Below are 20,383 nucleotides of genomic sequence, written 5' to 3'. Positions count from 1 at the left end.
TTCTCAGTTTTGATACCACTGTATATCAGTTCTATGGTGCATAAAAACCTTAAGTATGGATGAGCCTAAATCTTGAATTGTGAATGTCATGCAATTTTCCAATTTTGTTTGAATATCTTCCACCAATGGTGCTGCTGCGCAGGCTATAAATATCTTTCAAACAGTTGTTGTGATTTCCATATTGGCCACTATATGCATTTGAAAAGTGCTCAAGCGTTGGTGGTATAGTGGTGAGCATAGCTGCCTTCCAAGCAGTTTGGCCCGAGTTTGATTCCCGGCAAATACATCCTTTTCCTTATGTGCTGTTTTCGCACTTATAGTTGTTGCTTAAGATATGCTCAGATGACAAGGTCCATAGAAAATGTTAAAATCTTTGTAGAAATCATGATTCCTTCTTAGCAGATGACTTTTGATTCCACCATTGCCTGATTAAAGATTTGTAAATACATTTTACACAGTTCACTGAGGTGCCATATGCAAGTACATCAAAGGTCTTTTCTTTTCTCAGTTTTGATACCACTGTATATCAGTTCAATGGTGCATAAAAACCTTAAGTATGGATGAGCCTAAATCTTGAATTGTGAATGTCATGCAATTTTCCAATTTTGTTTGAATATCTTCCACCAATGGTGCTACAGCGCAGGCTATAAATATCTTTCAAACAGTTGTTGTGATTTCCATATTGACCACTATATGAATTTGAAAAGCGCTCAAGCATTGGTGGTATAGTGGTGAGCATAGCTGCCTTCCAAGCAGTTGACCCGGGTTTGATTCCTGGCCAATGCATCCTTTTCCTTATGTGCTGTTTTTGCACTTATAGTTGTTGCTTAAGATATGCTCAGATGACAAGGTACATAGAAAATTGTAAAATCTTTGTAGAAATCATGATTCCTTCTTAGCAGATGACTTTTTATTCTACCACTGCCTAATTAAAGATTTGTAAATACATTTTACAAAGTTCACTGAGGTGCCATATGCAAGTAAATCGAAGGTCTTTTCTTTTCTCAGTTTTGATACCACTGTATATCAGTTCAATGGTGCATAAAAACCTTAAGTATGGATGAGCCTACATCTTGAATTGTGAATGTCATGCAATTTTCCAATTTTGTTTGAATATCTTCCACCAATGGTGCTACAGCGCAGGCTATAAATATCTTTCAAACAGTTGTTGTGATTTCCATATTGACCACTATATGAATTTGAAAAGCGCTCAAGCATTGGTGGTATAGTGGTGAGCATAGCTGCCTTCCAAGCAGTTGACCCGGGTTTGATTCCTGGCCAATGCATCCTTTTCCTTATGTGCTGTTTTTGCACTTATAGTTGTTGCTTAAGATATGCTCAGATGACAAGGTACATAGAAAATTTTAAAATCTTTGTAGAAATCATGATTCCTTCTTAGCAGATGACTTTTTATTCTACCACTGCCTAATTAAAGATTTGTAAATACATTTTACAAAGTTCACTGAGGTGCCATATGCAAGTAAATCGAAGGTCTTTTCTTTTCTCAGTTTTGATACCACTGTATATCAGTTCAATGGTGCATAAAAACCTTAAGTATGGATGAGCCTAAATCTTGAATTGTGAATGTCATGCAATTTTCCAATTTTGTTTGAATATCTTCCACCAATGGTGCTACAGCGCAGGCTATAAATATCTTTCAAACAGTTGTTGTGATTTCCATATTGGCCACTATATGCATTCGAAAAGAGCTCAAGCATTGGTGGTATAGTGGTGAGCATAGCTGCCTTCCAAGCTGTTGACCTGGGTTCAATTCCCGGCCAATGCATCCTTTTCCTTATGTGCTGTTTTCGCACTTATAGTTGTTGCTTAAGATATGCTCAGATGACAAGGTCCATAGAAAATGTTAAAATCTTTGTAGAAATCATGATTCCTTCTTAGCAGATGACTTTTGATTCCACCATTGCCTGATTAAAGATTTGTAAATACATTTTACACAGTTCACTGAGGTGCCATATGCAAGTACATCAAAGGTCTTTTCTTTTCTCAGTTTTGATACCACTGTATATCAGTTCAATGGTGCATAAAAACCTTAAGTATGGATGAGCCTAAATCTTGAATTGTGAATGTCATGCAATTTTCCAATTTTGTTTGAATATCTTCCACCAATGGTGCTACAGCGCAGGCTATAAATATCTTTCAAACAGTTGTTGTGATTTCCATATTGACCACTATATGAATTTGAAAAGCGCTCAAGCATTGGTGGTATAGTGGTGAGCATAGCTGCCTTCCAAGCAGTTAACCCGGGTTTGATTCCTGGCCAATGCATCCTTTTCCTTATGTGCTGTTTTTGCACTTATAGTTGTTGCTTAAGATATGCTCAGATGACAAGGTACATAGAAAATTTTAAAATCTTTGTAGAAATCATGATTCCTTCTTAGCAGATGACTTTTTATTCTACCACTGCCTAATTAAAGATTTGTAAATACATTTTACAAAGTTCACTGAGGTGCCATATGCAAGTAAATCGAAGGTCTTTTCTTTTCTCAGTTTTGATACCACTGTATATCAGTTCAATGGTGCATAAAAACCTTAAGTATGGATGAGCCTACATCTTGAATTGTGAATGTCATGCAATTTTCCAATTTTGTTTGAATATCTTCCACCAATGGTGCTACAGCGCAGGCTATAAATATCTTTCAAACAGTTGTTGTGATTTCCATATTGACCACTATATGAATTTGAAAAGCGCTCAAGCATTGGTGGTATAGTGGTGAGCATAGCTGCCTTCCAAGCAGTTGACCCGGGTTTGATTCCTGGCCAATGCATCCTTTTCCTTATGTGCTGTTTTTGCACTTATAGTTGTTGCTTAAGATATGCTCAGATGACAAGGTACATAGAAAATTTTAAAATCTTTGTAGAAATCATGATTCCTTCTTAGCAGATGACTTTTTATTCTACCACTGCCTAATTAAAGATTTGTAAATACATTTTACAAAGTTCACTGAGGTGCCATATGCAAGTAAATCGAAGGTCTTTTCTTTTCTCAGTTTTGATACCACTGTATATCAGTTCAATGGTGCATAAAAACCTTAAGTATGGATGAGCCTAAATCTTGAATTGTGAATGTCATGCAATTTTCCAATTTTGTTTGAATATCTTCCACCAATGGTGCTACAGCGCAGGCTATAAATATCTTTCAAACAGTTGTTGTGATTTCCATATTGACCACTATATGAATTTGAAAAGCGCTCAAGCATTGGTGGTATAGTGGTGAGCATAGCTGCCTTCCAAGCAGTTGACCCGGGTTTGATTCCTGGCCAATGCATCCTTTTCCTTATGTGCTGTTTTCGCACTTATAGTTGTTGCTTAAGATATGCTCAGATGACAAGGTACATAGAAAATTTTAAAATCTTTGTAGAAATCATGATTCCTTCTTAGCAGATGACTTTTTATTCTACCACTGCCTAATTAAAGATTTGTAAATACATTTTACAAAGTTCACTGAGGTGCCATATGCAAGTAAATCGAAGGTCTTTTCTTTTCTCAGTTTTGATACCACTGTATATCAGTTCAATGGTGCATAAAAACCTTAAGTATGGATGAGCCTAAATCTTGAATTGTGAATGTCATGCAATTTTCCAATTTTGTTTGAATATCTTCCACCAATGGTGCTACAGCGCACGCTATAAATATCTTTCAAACAGTTGTTGTGATTTCCATATTGGCCACTATATGCATTCGAAAAGAGCTCAAGCATTGGTGGTATAGTGGTGAGCATAGCTGCCTTCCAAGCAGTTGACCCTGGTTCGATTCCCGGCCAATGCATTTTTTTCCTTATGTGCTGTTTTCGCACTTATAGTTGTTGCTTAAGATATGCTCAGATGCCAAGGTCCATAGAAAATGTTAAAATCTTTGTAGAAATCATGATTCCTTCTTAGCAGATGACTTTTGATTCCACCACTGCATGATTAAAGATTTGTAAACACATTTTACAAAGTTCACTGATGTGCCATATGCAAGTACATCAAAGGTCTTTTCTTTTCTCAGTTTTGATACCACTGTATATCAGTTCAATGGTGCATAAAAACCTTAAGTATGGATGAGCCTAAATCTTGAATTGTGAATGTCATGCAATTTGCCAATTTTGTTTGAATATCTACCACCAATGGTGCTACAGCGCAGGCTATAAAAATCTTTCAAACAGTTGTTGTGATTTCCATATTGGCCACTATATGCATTTGAAAAGTGCTCAAGCATTGGTGGTATAGTGGTGAGCATAGCTGCCTTCCAAGCAGTTGACCCGGGTTCGATTCCCGGCCAATGCATCCTTTTCCTTATGTGCTGTTTTCGCATTTATAGTTGTTGCTTAAGATATGCTCAGATGACAAGGTCCATAGAAAATGTTAAAATCTTTGTAGAAATCATGATTCCTTCTTAGCAGATGACTTTTGATTCCACCACTGCATGATTAAAGATTTGTAAATACATTTTACAAAGTTCACTGAGGTGCCATATGCAAGTAAATCGAAGGTCTTTTCTTTTCTCAGTTTTGATACCACTGTATATCAGTTCAATGGTGCATAAAAACCTTAAGTATGGATGAGCCTAAATCTTGAATTGTGAATGTCATGCAATTTGCCAATTTTGTTTGAATATCTACCACCAATGGTGCTACAGCGCAGGCTATAAATATCTTTCAAACAGTTGTTGTGATTTCCATATTGGCCACTATATGCATTTGAAAAGTGCTCAAGCATTGGTGGTATAGTGGTGAGCATAGCTGCCTTCCAAGCAGTTGACCCGGGTTCGATTCCCGGCCAATGCATCGTTTTCCTTATGTGCTGTTTTCGCACTTATAGTTGTTGCTTAAGATATGCTCAGATGACAAGGTCCATAGAAAATGTTAAAATCTTTGTAGAAATCATGATTCCTTCTTAGCAGATGACTTTTGATTCCACCACTGCCTGATTAAAGATTTGTAAATACATTTTACAAAGTTCACTGAGGTGCCATATGCAAGTAAATCGAAGGTCTTTTCTTTTCTCAGTTTTGATACCACTGTATATCAGTTCAATGGTGCATAAAAACCTTAAGTATGGATGAGCCTAAATCTTGAATTGTGAATGTCATGCAATTTTCCAATTTTGTTTGAATATCTTCCACCAATGGTGCTACAGCGCAGGCTATAAATATCTTTCAAACAGTTGTTGTGATTTCCATATTGGCCACTATATGCATTCGAAAAAAGCTCAAGCATTGGTGGTATAGTGGTGAGCATAGCTGCCTTCCAAGCAGTTGACCCGGGTTTGATTCCTGGCCAATGCATCCTTTTCCTTATGTGCTGTTTTCGCACTTATAGTTGTTGCTTAAGATATGCTCAGATGACAAGGTACATAGAAAATTTTAAAATCTTTGTAGAAATCATGATTCCTTCTTAGCAGATGACTTTTTATTCTACCACTGCCTAATTAAAGATTTGTAAATACATTTTACAAAGTTCACTGAGGTGCCATATGCAAGTAAATCGAAGGTCTTTTCTTTTCTCAGTTTTGATACCACTGTATATCAGTTCAATGGTGCATAAAAACCTTAAGTATGGATGAGCCTAAATCTTGAATTGTGAATGTCATGCAATTTTCCAATTTTGTTTGAATATCTTCCACCAATGGTGCTACAGCGCAGGCTATAAATATCTTTCAAACAGTTGTTGTGATTTCCATATTGGCCACTATATGCATTTGAAAAGAGCTCAAGCATTGGTGGTATAGTGGTGAGCATAGCTGCCTTCCAAGCAGTTGACCCTGGTTCGATTCCCGGCCAATGCATTTTTTTCCTTATGTGCTGTTTTCGCACTTATAGTTGTTGCTTAAGATATGCTCAGATGCCAAGGTCCATAGAAAATGTTAAAATCTTTGTAGAAATCATGATTCCTTCTTAGCAGATGACTTTTGATTCCACCACTGCATGATTAAAGATTTGTAAACACATTTTGCAAAGTTCACTGATGTGCCATATGCAAGTACATCAAAGGTCTTTTCTTTTCTCAGTTTTGATACCACTGTATATCAGTTCAATGGTGCATAAAAACCTTAAGTATGGATGAGCCTAAATCTTGAATTGTGAATGTCATGCAATTTGCCAATTTTGTTTGAATATCTACCACCAATGGTGCTACAGCGCAGGCTATAAAAATCTTTCAAACAGTTGTTGTGATTTCCATATTGGCCACTATATGCATTTGAAAAGTGCTCAAGCATTGGTGGTATAGTGATGAGCATAGCTGCCTTCCAAGCAGTTGACCCGGGTTCGATTCCCGGCCAATGCATCCTTTTCCTTATGTGCTGTTTTCGCATTTATAGTTGTTGCTTAAGATATGCTCAGATGACAAGGTCCATAGAAAATGTTAAAATCTTTGTAGAAATCATGATTCCTTCTTAGCAGATGACTTTTGATTCCACCACTGCATGATTAAAGATTTGTAAATACATTTTACAAAGTTCACTGAGGTGCCATATGCAAGTAAATCGAAGGTCTTTTCTTTTCTCAGTTTTGATACCACTGTATATCAGTTCAATGGTGCATAAAAACCTTAAGTATGGATGAGCCTAAATCTTGAATTGTGAATGTCATGCAATTTGCCAATTTTGTTTGAATATCTACCACCAATGGTGCTACAGCGCAGGCTATAAATATCTTTCAAACAGTTGTTGTGATTTCCATATTGGCCACTATATGCATTTGAAAAGTGCTCAAGCATTGGTGGTATAGTGGTGAGCATAGCTGCCTTCCAAGCAGTTGACCCGGGTTCGATTCCCGGCCAATGCATCGTTTTCCTTATGTGCTGTTTTCGCACTTATAGTTGTTGCTTAAGATATGCTCAGATGACAAGGTCCATAGAAAATGTTAAAATCTTTGTAGAAATCATGATTCCTTCTTAGCAGATGACTTTTGATTCCACCACTGCCTGATTAAAGATTTGTAAATACATTTTACAAAGTTCACTGAGGTGCCATATGCAAGTAAATCGAAGGTCTTTTCTTTTCTCAGTTTTGATACCACTGTATATCAGTTCAATGGTGCATAAAAACCTTAAGTATGGATGAGCCTAAATCTTGAATTGTGAATGTCATGCAATTTTCCAATTTTGTTTGAATATCTTCCACCAATGGTGCTACAGCGCAGGCTATAAATATCTTTCAAACAGTTGTTGTGATTTCCATATTGGCCACTATATGCATTTGAAAAGTTCGCAAGCATTGGTGGTATAGTGGTGAACATAGCTGCCTTCCAAGCAGTTGACCTGGGTTCGATTCCCAGCCAATGCATCCTTTTCCTTATGTGCTGTTTTCGCACTTATAGTTGTTGCTTAAGATATGCTCAGATGACAAGGTCCATAGAAAATGTTAAAATCTTTGTAGAAATCATGATTCCTTCTTAGCAGATGACTTTTGATTCCACCACTGCCTGATTAAAGATTTGTAAATACATTTTACAAAGTTCACTGAGGTGCCATATGCAAGTAAATCGAAGGTCTTTTCTTTTCTCAGTTTTGATACCACTGTATATCAGTTCAATGGTGCATAAAAACCTTAAGAATGGATGAGCCTAAAACTTGAATTGTGAATGTCATGCAATTTTCCAATTTTGTTTGAATATCTTCCACCAATGATGCTACAGTGCAGGCTATAAATATCTTTCAAACAGTTGTTGTGATTTCCATATTGGCCACTATATGCATTCGAAAAGAGCTCAAGCATTGGTGGTATAGTGGTGAGCATAGCTGCCTTCCAAGCTGTTTACCTGGGTTCAATTCCCGGCCAATGCATCCTTTTCCTTATGTGCTGTTTTCGCACTTATAGTTGTTGCTTAAGATATGCTCAGATGACAAGGTCCATAGAAAATGTTAAAATCTTTGTAGAAATCATGATTCATTCTTAGCAGATGACTTTTGATTCCACCACTGCCTGATTAAAGATTTGTAAATACATTTTACACAGTTCACTGAGGTGCCATATGCAAGTAAAACGAAGGTCTTTTCTATTCTCAGTTTTTATACCACTGTATATCAGTTCAATGGTGCATAAAAACCTTAAGTATGGATGAGCCTAAATCTTGAATTGTGAATGTCATGCAATTTGCCAATTTTGTTTGAATATCTTCCACGAATGGTGCTACAGCGCAGGCTATAAATATCTTTCAAACAGTTGTTGTGATTTCCATATTGGCCACTATATGCATTGAAAAAGCGCTCAAGCATTGGTGGTATAGTGGTGAGCATACCTGCCTTCCAAGCAGTTGACCTGTGTTCGATTCCCGGCCAATGCATCCTTTTCCTTATGTGCTGTTTTCGCACTTATAGTTGTTGCTTAAGATATGCTCAGATGACAAGGTCCATAGAAAATGTTAAAATCTTTGTAGAAATCATGATTCCTTCTTAGCAGATGACTTTTGATTCCACCACTGCCTGATTAAAGATTTGTAAATACATTTTACAAAGTTCACTGAGGTGCCATATGCAAGTAAATCAAAGGTCTTTTCTTTTCTCAGTTTTGATACCACTGTATATCAGTTCAATGGTGCATAAAAACCTTAAGTATGGATGAGCCTAAATCTTGAATTGTGAATGTCATGCAATTTGCCAATTTTGTTTGAATATCTTCCACCAATGGTGCTACAGCGCAGGCTATAAATATCTTTCAAACAGTTGTTGTGATTTCCATATTGGCCACTATATGCATTCGAAAAGAGCTCAAGCATTGTTGGTATAGTGGTGTGCATAGCTGCCTTCCAAGCAATTGACCTGGGTTCGATTCCCGGCCAATGCATCCTTTTCCTTATGTGCTGTTTTCGCACTTATAGTTGTTGCTTAAGATATGCTCAGATGACAAGGTCCATAGAAAATGTTAAAATCTTTGTAGAAATCATGATTCCTTCTTAGCAGATGACTTTTGATTCCACCACTGCATGATTAAAGATTTGTAAACACATTTTACAAAGTTCACTGAGGTGCCATATGCAAGTAAAACGAAGGTCTTTTCTATTCTCAGTTTTTATACCACTGTATATCAGTTCAATGGTGCATAAAAACCTTAAGTATGGATGAGCCTAAATCTTGAATTGTGAATGTCATGCAATTTGCCAATTTTGTTTGAATATCTTCCACGAATGGTGCTACAGCGCAGGCTATAAATATCTTTCAAACAGTTGTTGTGATTTCCATATTGGCCACTATATGCATTGAAAAAGCGCTCAAGCATTGGTGGTATAGTGGTGAGCATACCTGCCTTCCAAGCAGTTGACCTGTGTTCGATTCCCGGCCAATGCATCCTTTTCCTTATGTGCTGTTTTCGCACTTATAGTTGTTGCTTAAGATATGCTCAGATGACAAGGTCCATAGAAAATGTTAAAATCTTTGTAGAAATCATGATTCCTTCTTAGCAGATGACTTTTGATTCCACCACTGCCTGATTAAAGATTTGTAAATACATTTTACAAAGTTCACTGAGGTGCCATATGCAAGTAAATCAAAGGTCTTTTCTTTTCTCAGTTTTGATACCACTGTATATCAGTTCAATGGTGCATAAAAACCTTAAGTATGGATGAGCCTAAATCTTGAATTGTGAATGTCATGCAATTTGCCAATTTTGTTTGAATATCTTCCACCAATGGTGCTACAGCGCAGGCTATAAATATCTTTCAAACAGTTGTTGTGATTTCCATATTGGCCACTATATGCATTCGAAAAGAGCTCAAGCATTGTTGGCATAGTGGTGTGCATAGCTGCCTTCCAAGCAATTGACCCGGGTTCGATTCCCTGCCAATGCATCCTTTTCCTTATGTGCTGTTTTCGCACTTATAGTTGTTGCTTAAGATATGCTCAGATGACAAGGTCCATAGAAAATGTTAAAATCTTTGTAGAAATCATGATTCCTTCTTAGCAGATGACTTTTGATTCCACCACTGCATGATTAAAGATTTGTAAACACATTTTACAAAGTTCACTGAGGTGCCATATGCAAGTACATCAAAGGTCTTTTCTTTTCTCAGTTTTGATACCACTGTATATCAGTTTAATGGTGCATAAAAACCTTAAGTATGGATGAGCCTAAATCTTGAATTGTGAATGTCATGCAATTTGCCAATTTTGTTTGAATATCTACCACCAATGGTGCTACAGCGCAGGCTATAAATATCTTTCAAACAGTTGTTGTGATTTCCATATTGGCCACTATATGCAATGGAAAAGTGCTCAAGCATTGGTGGTATAGTGGTGAGCATAGCTGCCTTCCAAGCAGTTGACCCGGGTTCGATTCCCGGCCAATGCATCGTTTTCCTTATGTGCTGTTTTCGCACTTATAGTTGTTGCTTAAGATATGCTCAGATGACAAGGTCCATAGAAAATGTTAAAATCTTTGTAGAAATCATGATTCCTTCTTAGCAGATGACTTTTGATTCCACCACTGCCTGATTAAAGATTTGTAAATACATTTTACAAAGTTCACTGAGGTGCCATATGCAAGTAAATCGAAGGTCTTTTCTTTTCTCAGTTTTGATACTACTGTATATCAGTTCAATGGTGCATAAAAACCTTAAGTATGGATGAGTCTAAATCTTGAATTGTGAATGTCATGCAATTTTCCAATTTTGTTTGAATATCTTCCACCAATGGTGCTACAGCGCAGGCTATAAATATCTTTCAAACAGTTGTTGTGATTTCCATATTGGCCACTATATGCATTCGAAAAGAGCTCAAGCATTGGTGGTATAGTGGTGAGCATACCTGCTTTCCAAGCTGTTGACCTGGGTTCAATTCTCGGCCAATGCATTCTTTTCCTTATGTGCTGTTTTCACAATTATAGTTGTTGCTTAAGATATGCTCAGATGACAAGGTCCATAGAAAATGTTAAAATCTTTGTAGAAATCATGATTCCTTCTTAGCAGATGATTTTTCATTCCACCACTGCTTGATTAAAGATTTGTAAATACATTTTACAAAGTTCACTGAGGTGCCATATGCAAGTACATCAAAGGTATTTTCTTTTCTCAGTTTTGATACCACTGTATATCAGTTCTATGGTGCATAAAAACCTTAAGTATGGATGAGCCTAAATCTTGAATTGTGAATGACATGCAATTTTCCAATTTTGTTTGAATATCTTCCACCAATGGTGCTACAGCGCAGGCTATAAATATCTTTCAAACAGTTGTTGTGATTTCCATATTGGCCACTATATGCATTCGAAAAGAGCTCAATCATTGGTGGTATAGTGGTGAGCATAGCTGCCTTCCAAGCTGTTGACCCGGGTTCGATTCCCTGCCAATGCATCCTTTTCCTTATGTGCTGTTTTCGCACTTATAGTTGTTGCTTAAGATATGCTCAGATGACAAGGTCCATAGAAAATGTTAAAATCTTTGTAGAAATCATGATTCCTTCTTAGCAGATGACTTTTGATTCCACCACTGCCTGATTAAAGATTTGTAAATACATTTTACAAAGTTCACTGAGGTGCCATATGCAAGTAAATCAAAGGTCTTTTCTTTTCTCAGTTTTGATACCACTGTATATCAGTTCAATGGTGCATAAAAACCTTAAGTATGGATGAGCCTAAATCTTGAATTGTGAATGTCATGCAATTTGCCAATTTTGTTTGAATATCTTCCACCAATGGTGCTACAGCGCAGGCTATAAATATCTTTCAAACAGTTGTTGTGATTTCCATATTGGCCACTATATGCATTTGAAAAGTGCTCAAGCATTGGTGGTATAGTGGTGAGCATAGCTGCCTTCCAAGCAGTTGACCCGGGTTCGATTCCCGGCCAATGCATCCTTTTCCTTATGTGCTGTTTTCGCACTTATAGTTGTTGCTTAAGATATGCTCAGATGACAAGGTCCATAGAAAATTTTAAAATCTTTGTAGAAATCATGATTCCTTCTTAGCAGATGACTTTTTATTCTACCACTGCCTAATTAAAGATTTGTAAATACATTTTACAAAGTTCACTGAGGTGCCATATGCAAGTAAATCGAAGGTCTTTTCTTTTCTCAGTTTTGATACCACTGTATATCAGTTCTATGGTGCATAAAAACCTTAAGTATGGATGAGCCTAAATCTTGAATTGTGAATGTCATGCAATTTTCCAATTTTGTTTGAATATCTTCCACCAATGGTGCTACAGCGCAGGCTATAAATATCTTTCAAACAGTTGTTGTGATTTCCATATTGGCCACTATATGCATTCGAAAATAGCTCAAGCATTGGCGGTATAGTGGTGAGCATAGCTGCCTTCCAAGCTGTTGACCTGGGTTCAATTCCCGGCCAATGCATTATTTTCCTTATGTGCTGTTTTCGCACTTATAGTTGTTGCTTAAGATATGCTCAGATGACAAGGTCCATAGAAAATGTTAAAATCTTTGTAGAAATCATGATTCATTCTTAGCAGATGACTTTTGATTCCACCACTGCCTGATTAAAGATTTGTAAATACATTTTACAAAGTTCACTGAGGTGCCATATGCAAGTAAAACGAAGGTCTTTTCTATTCTCAGTTTTTATACCACTGTATATCAGTTCAATGGTGCATAAAAACCTTAAGTATGGATGAGCCTAAATCTTGAATTGTGAGTGTCATGCAATTTGCCAATTTTGTTTGAATATCTTCCACGAATGGTGCTACAGCGCAGGCTATAAATATCTTTCAAACAGTTGTTGTGATTTCCATATTGACCACTATATGCATTTGAAAAGTGCTCAAGTATTGGTGGTATAGTGGTGAGCATAGCTTCCTTCCAAGCAGTTGACCTGGGTTCAATTCTCGGCCAATGCATTCTTTTCCTTATGTGCTGTTTTCACAATTATAGTTGTTGCTTAAGATATGCTCAGATGACAAGGTCCATAGAAAATGTTAAAATCTTTGTAGAAATCATGATTCCTTCTTAGCAGATGACTTTTGATTCCACCACTGCCTGATTAAAGATTTGTAAATACATTTTACAAAGTTCACTGAGGTGCCATATGCAAGTAAAACGAAGGTCTTTTCTATTCTCAGTTTTTATACCACTGTATATCAGTTCAAAGGTGCATAAAAACCTTAAGTATGGATGAGCCTAAATCTTGAATTGTGAATGTCATGCAATTTGCCAATTTTGTTTGAATATCTTCCACGAATGGTGCTAAAGCGCAGGCTATAAATATCTTTCAAACAGTTGTTGTGATTTCCATATTGACCACTATATGCATTTGAAAAGTGCTCAAGTATTGGTGGTATAGTGGTGAGCATAGCTGCCTTCCAAGCAGTTGACCTGGGTTCAATTCTCGGCCAATGCATTCTTTTCCTTATGTGCTGTTTTCACAATTATAGTTGTTGCTTAAGATATGCTCAGATGACAAGGTCCATAGAAAATGTTAAAATCTTTGTAGAAATCATGATTCCTTCTTAGCAGATGACTTTTGATTCCACCACTGCCTGATTAAAGATTTGTAAATACATTTTACAAAGTTCACTGAGGTGCCATATGCAAGTAAATCAAAGGTCTTTTCTTTTCTCAGTTTTGATACCACTGTATATCAGTTCAATGGTGCATAAAAACCTTAAGTATGGATGAGCCTAAATCTTGAATTGTGAATGTCATGCAATTTGCCAATTTTGTTTGAATATCTTCCACCAATGGTGCTACAGCGCAGGCTATACATATCTTTCAAACAGTTGTTGTGATTTCCATATTGGCCACTATATGCATTCGAAAAGAGCTCAAGCATTGGTGGTATAGTGGTGAGCATAGCTGCCTTCCAAGCAGTTGACCCGGGTTCGATTCCTGGCCAATGCATTTTTTTCCTTATGTGCTGTTTTCGCACTTATAGTTGTTGCTTAAGATATGCTCAGATGACAAGGTCCATAGAAAATGTTAAAATCTTTGTAGAAATCATGATTCCTTCTTAGCAGATGACTTTTGATTCCACCACTGCATGATTAAAGATTTGTAAACACATTTTACAAAGTTCACTGAGGTGCCATATGCAAGTACATCAAAGGTCTTTTCTTTTCTCAGTTTTGATACCACTGTATATCAGTTCAATGGTGCATAAAAACCTTAAGTATGGATGAGCCTAAATCTTGAATTGTGAATGTCATGCAATTTGCCAATTTTGTTTGAATATCTACCACCAATGGTGCTACAGCGCAGGCTATAAAAATCTTTCAAACAGTTGTTGTGATTTCCATATTGGCCACTATATGCATTTGAAAAGTGCTCAAGCATTGGTGGTATAGTGGTGAGCATAGCTGCCTTCCAAGCAGTTGACCCGGGTTCGATTCCCGGCCAATGCATCCTTTTCCTTATGTGCTGTTTTCGCACTTATAGTTGTTGCTTAAGATATGCTCAGATGACAAGGTCCATAGAAAATGTTAAAATCTTTGTAGAAATCATGATTCCTTCTTAGCAGATGACTTTTGATTCCACCACTGCATGATTAAAGATTTGTAAATAGATTTTACAAAGTTCACTGAGGTGCCATATGCAAGTAAATCGAAGGTCTTTTCTTTTCTCAGTTTTGATACCACTGTATATCAGTTCAATGGTGCATAAAAACCTTAAGTATGGATGAGCCTAAATCTTGAATTGTGAATGTCATGCAATTTTCCAATTTTGTTTGAATATCTTCCACCAATGGTGCTACAGCGCAGGCTATAAATATCTTTCAAACAGTTGTTGTGATTTCCATATTGGCCACTATATGCATTCGAAAAGAGCTCAAGCATTGGTGGTATAGTGGTGAGCATAGCTGCCTTCCAAGCTGTTGACCTGGGTTCAATTCTCGGCCAATGCATCCTTTTCCTTATGTGCTGTTTTCACAATTATAGTTGTTGCTTAAGATATGCTCAGATGACAAGGTCCATAGAAAATGTTAAAATCTTTGTAGAAATCATGATTCCTTCTTAGCAGATGACTTTTGATTCCACCACTGCCTGATTAAAGATTTGTAAATACATTTTACAAAGTTCACTGAGGTGCCATATGCAAGTACATCAAAGGTCTTTTCTTTTCTCAGTTTTGATACCACTGTATATCAGTTCTATGGTGCATAAATACCTTAAGTATGGATGAGCCTAAATCTTGAATTGTGAATGTCATGCAATTTTCCAATTTTGTTTGAATATCTTCCACCAATGGTGCTACAGCGCAGGCTATAAATATCTTTCAAACAGTTGTTGTGATTTCCATATTGGCCACTATATGCATTCGAAAAGAGCTCAATCATTGGTGGTATAGTGGTGAGCATAGCTGCCTTCCAAGCTGTTGACCTGGGTTCGATTCCCTGCCAATGCATCCTTTTCCTTATGTGCTGTTTTCGCACTTATAGTTGTTGCTTAAGATATGCTCAGATGACAAGGTCCATAGAAAATGTTAAAATCTTTGTAGAAATCATGATTCCTTCTTAGCAGATGACTTTTGATTCCACCACTGCCTGATTAAAGATTTGTAAATACATTTTACAAAGTTCACTGAGGTGCCATATGCAAGTACATCAAAGGTCTTTTCTTTTCTCAGTTTTGATACCACTGTATATCAGTTCTATGGTGCATAAAAACCTTAAGTATGGATGAGCCTAAATCTTGAATTGTGAATGTCATGCAATTTTCCAATTTTGTTTGAATATCTTCCACCAATGGTGCTACAGCGCAGGCTATAAATATCTTTCAAACAGTTGTTGTGATTTCCATATTGGCCACTATATGCATTCGAAAAGAGCTCAATCATTGGTGGTATAGTGGTGAGCATAGCTGCCTTCCAAGCTGTTGACCCGGGTTCGATTCCCTGCCAATGCATCCTTTTCCTTATGTGCTGTTTTCGCACTTATAGTTGTTGCTTAAGATATGCTCAGATGACAAGGTCCATAGAAAATGTTAAAATCTTTGTAGAAATCATGATTCCTTCTTAGCAGATGACTTTTGATTCCACCACTGCCTGATTAAAGATTTGTAAATACATTTTACAAAGTTCACTGAGGTGCCATATGCAAGTAAATCAAAGGTCTTTTCTTTTCTCAGTTTTGATACCACTGTATATCAGTTCAATGGTGCATAAAAACCTTAAGTATGGATGAGCCTAAATCTTGAATTGTGAATGTCATGCAATTTGCCAATTTTGTTTGAATATCTTCCACCAATGGTGCTACAGCGCAGGCTATACATATCTTTCAAACAGTTGTTGTGATTTCCATATTGGCCACTATATGCATTCGAAAAGAGCTCAAGCATTGGTGGTATAGTGGTGAGCATAGCTGCCTTCCAAGCAGTTGACCCGGGTTCGATTCCCGGCCAATGCATTTTTTTCCTTATGTGCTGTTTTCGCACTTATAGTTGTTGCTTAAGATATGCTCAGATGACAAGGTCCATAGAAAATTTTAAAATCTTTGTAGAAATCATGATTCCTTCTTAGCAGATGACTTTTGATTCCACCACTGCATGATTAAAGATTTGTAAACACATTTTACAAAGTTCACTGAGGTGCCATATGCAAGTACATCAAAGGTCTTTTCTTTTCTCAGTTTTGATACCACTGTATATCAGTTCAATGGTGCATAAAAACCTTAAGTATGGATGAGCCTAAATCTTGAATTGTGAATGTCATGCAATTTGCCAATTTTGTTTGAATATCTACCACCAATGGTGCTACAGTGCAGGCTATAAATATCTTTCAAACAGTTGTTGTGATTTCCATATTGGCCACTATATGCATTTGAAAAGTGCTCAAGCATTGGTGGTATAGTGGTGAGCATAGCTGCCTTCCAAGCAGTTGACCCGGGTTCGATTCCCGGCCAATGCATCATTTTCCTTATGTGCTGTTTTCGCACTTATAGTTGTTGCTTAAGATATGCTCAGATGACAAGGTCCATAGAAAATGTTAAAATCTTTGTAGAAATCATGATTCCTTCTTAGCAGATGACTTTTGATTCCACCACTGCATGATTAAAGATTTGTAAACACATTTTACAAAGTTCACTGAGGTGCCATATGCAAGTACATCAAAGGTCTTTTCTTTTCTCAGTTTTGATACCACTGTATATCAGTTCAATGGTGCATAAAAACCTTAAGTATGGATGAGCCTAAATCTTGAATTGTGAATGTCATGCAATTTGCCAATTTTGTTTGAATATCTACCACCAATGGTGCTACAGTGCAGGCTATAAATATCTTTCAAACAGTTGTTGTGATTTCCATATTGGCCACTATATGCATTTGAAAAGTGCTCAAGCATTGGTGGTATAGTGGTGAGCATAGCTGCCTTCCAAGCAGTTGACCCGGGTTCGATTCCCGGCCAATGCATCCTTTTCCTTATGTGCTGTTTTCGCACTTATAGTTGTTGCTTAAGATATGCTCAGATGACAAGGTCCATAGAAAATGTTAAAATCTTTGTAGAAATCATGATTCCTTCTTAGCAGATGACTTTTGATTCCACCACTGCATGATTAAAGATTTGTAAATACATTTTACAAAGTTCACTGAGGTGCCATATGCAAGTAAATCGAAGGTCTTTTCTTTTCTCAGTTTTGATACCACTGTATATCAGTTCAATGGTGCATAAAAATATTAAGTATGGATGAGCCTAAATCTTGAATTGTGAATGTCATGCAATTTGCCAATTTTGTTTGAATATCTACCACCAATGGTGCTACAGTGCAGGCTATAAATATCTTTCAAACAGTTGTTGTGATTTCCATATTGGCCACTATATGCATTTGAAAAGTGCTCAAGCATTGGTGGTATAGTGGTGAGCATAGCTGCCTTCCAAGCAGTTGACCAGGGTTCGATTCCCGGCCAATGCATCGTTTTCCTTATGTGCTGTTTTTGCACTTATAGTTGTTGCTTAAGATATGCTCAGATGACAAGGTCCATAGAAAATGTTAAAATCTTTGTAGAAATCATGATTCCTTCTTAGCAGATGACTTTTGATTCCACCACTGCCTGATTAAAGATTTGTAAATACATTTTACAAAGTTCACTGAGGTGCCATATGCAAGTAAATCGAAGGTCTTTTCTTTTCTCAGTTTTGATACCACTGTATATCAGTTCAATGGTGCATAAAAACCTTAAGTATGGATGAGCCTAAATCTTGAATTGTGAATGTCATGCAATTTGCCAATTTTGTTTGAATATCTTCCACCAATGGTGCTACAGCGCAGGCTATAAATATCTTTCAAACAGTTGTTGTGATTTCCATATTGGCCACTATATGCATTCGAAAATAGCTCAAGCATTGGTGGTATAGTGGTGAGCATAGCTGCCTTCCAAGCTGTTGACCTGGGTTCAATTCCCGGCCAATGCATTCTTTTCCTTATGTGCTGTTTTCGCACTTATAGTTGTTGCTTAAGATATGCTCAGATGACAAGGTCCATAGAAAATGTTAAAATCTTTGTAGAAATCATGATTCATTCTTAGCAGATGACTTTTGATTCCACCACTGCCTGATTAAAGATTTGTAAATACATTTTACAAAGTTCACTGAGGTGCCATATGCAAGTAAAACGAAGGTCTTTTCTATTCTCAGTTTTTATACCACTGTATATCAGTTCAATGGTGCATAAAAACCTTAAGTATGGATGAGCCTAAATCTTGAATTGTGAATGTCATGCAATTTGCCAATTTTGTTTGAATATCTTCCACGAATGGTGCTACAGCGCAGGCTATAAATAGCTTTCAAACAGTTGTTGTGATTTCCATATTGACCACTATATGCATTTGAAAAGTGCTCAAGTATTGGTGGTATAGTGGTGAGCATAGCTGCCTTCCAAGCAGTTGACCTGGGTTCAATTCTCGGCCAATGCATTCTTTTCCTTATGTGCTGTTTTCACAATTATAGTTGTTGCTTAAGATATGCTCAGATGACAAGGTCCATAGAAAATGTTAAAATCTTTGTAGAAATCATGATTCCTTCTTAGCAGATGACTTTTGATTCCACCACTGCCTGATTAAAGATTTGTAAATACATTTTACAAAGTTCACTGAGGTGCCATATGCAAGTAAATCAAAGGTATTTTCTTTTCTCAGTTTTGATACCACTGTATATCAGTTCAATGGTGCATAAAAACCTTAAGTATGGATGAGCCTAAATCTTGAATTGTGAATGTCATGCAATTTGCCAATTTTGTTTGAATATCTTCCACCAATGGTGCTACAGCGCAGGCTATACATATCTTTCAAACAGTTGTTGTGATTTCCATATTGGCCACTATATGCATTCAAAAAGAGCTCAAGCATTGGTGGTATAGTGGTGAGCATAGCTGCCTTCCAAGCAATTGACCCGGGTTCGATTCCCGGCCAATGCGTTTTTTTCCTTATGTGCTGTTTTCGCACTTATAGTTGTTGCTTAAGATATGCTCAGATGACAAGGTCCATAGAAAATGTTAAAATCTTTGTAGAAATCATGATTCCTTCTTAGCAGATGACTTTTGATTCCACCACTGCATGATTAAAGATTTGTAAACACATTTTACAAAGTTCACTGAGGTGCCATATGCAAGTACATCAAAGGTCTTTTCTTTTCTCAGTTTTGATACCACTGTATATCAGTTCAATGGTGCATAAAAACCTTAAGTATGGATGAGCCTAAATCTTGAATTGTGAATGTCATGCAATTTGCCAATTTTGTTTGAATATCTACCACCAATGGTGCTACAGCGCAGGCTATAAAAATCTTTCAAACAGTTGTTGTGATTTCCATATTGGCCACTATATGCATTTGAAAAGTGCTCAAGCATTGGTGGTATAGTGGTGAGCATAGCTGCCTTCCAAGCAGTTGACCCGGGTTCGATTCCCGGCCAATGCATCCTTTTCCTTATGTGCTGTTTTCGCACTTATAGTTGTTGCTTAAGATATGCTCAGATGACAAGGTCCATAGAAAATGTTAAAATCTTTGTAGAAATCATGATTCCTTCTTAGCAGATGACTTTTGATTCCACCACTGCCTGATTAAAGATTTGTAAATACATTTTACAAAGTTCACTGAGGTGCCATATGCAAGTAAATCGAAGGTCTTTTCTTTTCTCAGTTTTGATACCACTGTATTTCAGTTCAATGGTGCATAAAAACCTTAAGTATGGATGAGCCTAAATCTTGAATTGTGAATGTCATGCAATTTTCCAATTTTGTTTGAATATCTTCCACCAATGGTGCTACAGCGCAGGCTATAAATATCTTTCAAACAGTTGTTGTGATTTCCATATTGGCCACTATATGCATTCGAAAAGAGCTCAAACATTGGTGGTATAGTGGTGAGCATAGCTGCCTTCCAAGCTGTTGACCTGGGTTCAATTCCCGGCCAATGCATCCTTTTCCTTATGTGCTGTTTTCGCACTTATAGTTGTTGCTTAAGATATGCTCAGATGACAAGGTCCATAGAAAATGTTAAAATCTTTGTAGAAAT

At 37.0% G+C, this 20,383-nt stretch overlaps 24 non-coding genes across 24 annotated transcripts; all 24 read left to right on the top strand.

Moving 5' to 3' along the window:
- Positions 1–714: 714 nt before the first annotated feature.
- On the top strand, positions 715–786 carry TRNAG-UCC (transfer RNA glycine (anticodon UCC)). The gene has a single exon. It is a non-coding gene; the product is annotated as a tRNA-Gly (tRNA).
- Positions 787–1,214: 428 nt separating this feature from the next.
- TRNAG-UCC (transfer RNA glycine (anticodon UCC)) lies at positions 1,215–1,286 on the top strand. The gene has a single exon. It is a non-coding gene; the product is annotated as a tRNA-Gly (tRNA).
- Positions 1,287–1,714: 428 nt separating this feature from the next.
- On the top strand, positions 1,715–1,786 carry TRNAG-UCC (transfer RNA glycine (anticodon UCC)). The gene has a single exon. It is a non-coding gene; the product is annotated as a tRNA-Gly (tRNA).
- Positions 1,787–2,714: 928 nt separating this feature from the next.
- On the top strand, positions 2,715–2,786 carry TRNAG-UCC (transfer RNA glycine (anticodon UCC)). The gene has a single exon. It is a non-coding gene; the product is annotated as a tRNA-Gly (tRNA).
- A 428-nt stretch (positions 2,787–3,214) lies between these two features.
- On the top strand, positions 3,215–3,286 carry TRNAG-UCC (transfer RNA glycine (anticodon UCC)). Its single transcript has one exon. It is a non-coding gene; the product is annotated as a tRNA-Gly (tRNA).
- A 428-nt stretch (positions 3,287–3,714) lies between these two features.
- TRNAG-UCC (transfer RNA glycine (anticodon UCC)) lies at positions 3,715–3,786 on the top strand. Its single transcript has one exon. It is a non-coding gene; the product is annotated as a tRNA-Gly (tRNA).
- A 428-nt stretch (positions 3,787–4,214) lies between these two features.
- On the top strand, positions 4,215–4,286 carry TRNAG-UCC (transfer RNA glycine (anticodon UCC)). Its single transcript has one exon. It is a non-coding gene; the product is annotated as a tRNA-Gly (tRNA).
- A 428-nt stretch (positions 4,287–4,714) lies between these two features.
- On the top strand, positions 4,715–4,786 carry TRNAG-UCC (transfer RNA glycine (anticodon UCC)). Its single transcript has one exon. It is a non-coding gene; the product is annotated as a tRNA-Gly (tRNA).
- Positions 4,787–5,214: 428 nt separating this feature from the next.
- TRNAG-UCC (transfer RNA glycine (anticodon UCC)) lies at positions 5,215–5,286 on the top strand. Its single transcript has one exon. It is a non-coding gene; the product is annotated as a tRNA-Gly (tRNA).
- Positions 5,287–5,714: 428 nt separating this feature from the next.
- On the top strand, positions 5,715–5,786 carry TRNAG-UCC (transfer RNA glycine (anticodon UCC)). The gene has a single exon. It is a non-coding gene; the product is annotated as a tRNA-Gly (tRNA).
- A 428-nt stretch (positions 5,787–6,214) lies between these two features.
- TRNAG-UCC (transfer RNA glycine (anticodon UCC)) lies at positions 6,215–6,286 on the top strand. Its single transcript has one exon. It is a non-coding gene; the product is annotated as a tRNA-Gly (tRNA).
- A 428-nt stretch (positions 6,287–6,714) lies between these two features.
- TRNAG-UCC (transfer RNA glycine (anticodon UCC)) lies at positions 6,715–6,786 on the top strand. Its single transcript has one exon. It is a non-coding gene; the product is annotated as a tRNA-Gly (tRNA).
- Positions 6,787–7,214: 428 nt separating this feature from the next.
- On the top strand, positions 7,215–7,286 carry TRNAG-UCC (transfer RNA glycine (anticodon UCC)). The gene has a single exon. It is a non-coding gene; the product is annotated as a tRNA-Gly (tRNA).
- Positions 7,287–10,214: 2,928 nt separating this feature from the next.
- On the top strand, positions 10,215–10,286 carry TRNAG-UCC (transfer RNA glycine (anticodon UCC)). Its single transcript has one exon. It is a non-coding gene; the product is annotated as a tRNA-Gly (tRNA).
- Positions 10,287–11,714: 1,428 nt separating this feature from the next.
- TRNAG-UCC (transfer RNA glycine (anticodon UCC)) lies at positions 11,715–11,786 on the top strand. Its single transcript has one exon. It is a non-coding gene; the product is annotated as a tRNA-Gly (tRNA).
- A 1,928-nt stretch (positions 11,787–13,714) lies between these two features.
- Positions 13,715–13,786, top strand: TRNAG-UCC (transfer RNA glycine (anticodon UCC)). Its single transcript has one exon. It is a non-coding gene; the product is annotated as a tRNA-Gly (tRNA).
- A 428-nt stretch (positions 13,787–14,214) lies between these two features.
- Positions 14,215–14,286, top strand: TRNAG-UCC (transfer RNA glycine (anticodon UCC)). The gene has a single exon. It is a non-coding gene; the product is annotated as a tRNA-Gly (tRNA).
- Positions 14,287–16,214: 1,928 nt separating this feature from the next.
- Positions 16,215–16,286, top strand: TRNAG-UCC (transfer RNA glycine (anticodon UCC)). The gene has a single exon. It is a non-coding gene; the product is annotated as a tRNA-Gly (tRNA).
- A 428-nt stretch (positions 16,287–16,714) lies between these two features.
- Positions 16,715–16,786, top strand: TRNAG-UCC (transfer RNA glycine (anticodon UCC)). The gene has a single exon. It is a non-coding gene; the product is annotated as a tRNA-Gly (tRNA).
- Positions 16,787–17,214: 428 nt separating this feature from the next.
- TRNAG-UCC (transfer RNA glycine (anticodon UCC)) lies at positions 17,215–17,286 on the top strand. Its single transcript has one exon. It is a non-coding gene; the product is annotated as a tRNA-Gly (tRNA).
- A 428-nt stretch (positions 17,287–17,714) lies between these two features.
- TRNAG-UCC (transfer RNA glycine (anticodon UCC)) lies at positions 17,715–17,786 on the top strand. Its single transcript has one exon. It is a non-coding gene; the product is annotated as a tRNA-Gly (tRNA).
- A 428-nt stretch (positions 17,787–18,214) lies between these two features.
- Positions 18,215–18,286, top strand: TRNAG-UCC (transfer RNA glycine (anticodon UCC)). Its single transcript has one exon. It is a non-coding gene; the product is annotated as a tRNA-Gly (tRNA).
- Positions 18,287–19,214: 928 nt separating this feature from the next.
- TRNAG-UCC (transfer RNA glycine (anticodon UCC)) lies at positions 19,215–19,286 on the top strand. Its single transcript has one exon. It is a non-coding gene; the product is annotated as a tRNA-Gly (tRNA).
- A 428-nt stretch (positions 19,287–19,714) lies between these two features.
- On the top strand, positions 19,715–19,786 carry TRNAG-UCC (transfer RNA glycine (anticodon UCC)). Its single transcript has one exon. It is a non-coding gene; the product is annotated as a tRNA-Gly (tRNA).
- The last annotated feature ends 597 nt before the right edge of the window (positions 19,787–20,383 follow it).

The sequence above is a fragment of the Pseudophryne corroboree genome, chromosome 4, assembly GCF_028390025.1.
Source record: "Pseudophryne corroboree isolate aPseCor3 chromosome 4, aPseCor3.hap2, whole genome shotgun sequence".
In the NCBI taxonomy this organism is placed as follows: Eukaryota; Metazoa; Chordata; class Amphibia; order Anura; family Myobatrachidae; genus Pseudophryne; species Pseudophryne corroboree.
This window is presented reverse-complemented; position numbering and strand designations above follow the sequence as displayed.